Raw genomic sequence first — 2500 nt, forward strand, 5'->3', positions numbered from 1 at the left:
TATTCTCTCTCTTTCTGTTTGTCTGTCTGTGTCTGTCTCTCTCTTTCTCTCTCTGTGTCTGTCTGTCTGTTTGTCTGTCTGTCTCTCTTCTGTCTGTCTGTCTGTCTCTCACTTCCCTCTGTATCTCTCTTTCCCGGTCATCCTCTCACTTTTCCCACCTTCTCTCTCTCTCTCCCTCTCTCTCTGTGTCATATTATCTCTCTTTCTGTCTGTCCGTCTCTCTCTCTCTCTCTGTCTCTCTCTCTCTCTCGCTCATCTTCTCTCTGCCCCCCCCCCACCTCTCTCTCTCTCTCTCTCTCATATTCTCTCTCTTTCTGTCTGTCTGTGTCTGTGTCTCTCTCTTTCTCTCTCTGTGTCTGTCTGTTTGTCTGTCTGTCTCTCTTCTGTCTGTCTGTCTGTCTCTCACTTCCCTCTGTATCTCTCTTTCCCGCTCATCCTCTCACTTTTCCCACCTTCTCTCTCTCTCTCTCCCTCTCTGTGTCATATTATCTCTCTTTCTGTCTATCCGTCTCTCTCTCTCTCTCTCTCTCTCTCTCTCTCTCGCTCATCTTCTCTCTGCCCCCCCCCAACCTCTCTCTCTCTCTCATATTCTCTCTCTTTCTGTCTGTCTGTCTGTGTCTGTGTCTCTCTCTTTCTCTCTCTGTGTCTGTCTGTCTGTTTGTCTGTCTGTCTCTCTTCTGTCTGTCTGTCTGTCTGTCTCTCTCTCTCTTCCCTCTGTATCTCTCTTTCCCGCTCATCCTCTCACTTTTCCCCACCTTCTCTCTCTCTCTCCCCCTCTCTCTCTCTGTGTCATATTATCTCTCTTTCTGTCTGTCCGTCTCTCTCTCTCTCTCTTGCTCTTCTTCTCTCTGCCCCCCCCCTCTCTCTCTCTCATATTCTCTCTCTTTCTGTCTGTCTGTCTGTGTCTGTGTCTCTCTCTTTCTCTCTCTGTGTCTGTCTGTCTGTTTGTCTGTCTGTCTCTCTTCTGTCTGTCTGTCTGTCTCTCACTTCCCTCTGTATCTCTCTTTCCCGCTCATCCTCTCACTTTCCCCCACCTTCTCTCTCTCTCTCCCTCTCTCTCTCTGTGTCATATTATCTCTCTTTCTGTCTGTCCGTCTCTCTCTCTCTCTCTCTCTCCTCTCTCTCTCTCTCTCTCTCTCTCTCTCTCTCTCTCGCTCATCTTCTCTCTGCCCCCCCCCCCACCTCTCTCTCTCTTATATTCTCTCTCTTTCTGTCTGTCTGTGTCTGTGTGTGTGTCTCTCTCTCTGTCTCTGTCTGTCTGTTTGTCTGTCTGTCTCTCTTCTGTCTGTCTGTCTGTCTCTCACTTCCCTCTGTATCTCTCTTTCCTGCTCATCCTCTCACTTTTCCCACCTTCTCTCTCTCTCTCCCTCTCTCTCTGTGTCATATTATCTCTCTTTCTGTCTGTCCGTCTCTCTCTCTCTCTCTCTCTCTCTCTCTCTCTCGCTCATCTTCTCTCTGCCCCCCCCCACCTCTCTCTCATATTCTCTCTCTTTCTGTCTGTCTGTGTCTGTGTGTGTCTCTCTCTCTCTGTCTCTGTCTGTCTGTTTGTCTGTCTGTCTCTCTTCTGTCTGTCTGTCTGTCTCTCACTTCCCTCTGTATCTCTCTTTCCTGCTCATCCTCTCACTTTTCCCACCTTCTCTCTCTCTCTCCCTCTCTCTCTGTGTCATATTCTCTCTCTTTCTGTCTGTCCGTCTCTCTCTCTCTCTCTATCGCTCACCTTCTCTCTGCCCCAACTCACCTCTCTCTCTCATATTCTCTCTCTTTCTGTCTGTCTGTGTCTGTGTCTCTCTCTTTCTCTCTCTGTGTCTGTCTGTCTCTGTCTGTCTCTCTCTCTCTTTCTGTCTCATTTTCTCTCTGCCCCCCCCCCCCCACCTCTCTCTCTCTCATATTCTCTCTCTTTCTCTCTCTGTGTCTGTCTGTCTGTTTGTCTGTCTGTCTCTCTTCTGTCTGTCTGTCTGTCTGTCTGTCTCTCACTTCCCTCTGTATCTCTCTTTCCCGCTCATCCTCTCACTTTTCCCACCTTCTCTCTCTCTCTCCCTCTCTGTGTGTGTCATATTATCTCTCTTTCTGTCTGTCTGTCTGTCTGTCTGTCTCTCTGTCTCTCTCTCTCTCTCTCTCTCTCTCCATCTCTCTCTCTGTCATATTATCTCTCTTTCTGTCTGTCCGTCTCTCTCTCTCTCCCTCTCTCTCTCTGTCATATTATCTCTCTTTCTGTCTGTCCGTCTCTCTCTCTCTCTCTCTCTCTCTCTCTCGCTCATCTTCTCTCTGCCCCTCCCCCCCTCTCTGTCTCTCATATTCTCTCTCTTTCTGTCTGTCTGTGTCTGTGTCTCTCTCTTTCTCTGTGTGTGTCTGTCTGTCTGTTTGTCTGTCTGTCTCTCTTCTGTCTGTCTGTCTGTCTCTCACTTCCCTCTGTATCTCTCTTTCCCGCTCATCCTCTCACTTTTCCCACCTTCTCTCTCTCTCTCCCTCTGTCTCTCTCTGTGTCATATTATCTCTCTTT

This window comes from Babylonia areolata, chromosome 26 (assembly GCF_041734735.1).
Source record: "Babylonia areolata isolate BAREFJ2019XMU chromosome 26, ASM4173473v1, whole genome shotgun sequence".
NCBI classification, from domain to species: domain Eukaryota; kingdom Metazoa; phylum Mollusca; class Gastropoda; order Neogastropoda; family Buccinidae; genus Babylonia; species Babylonia areolata.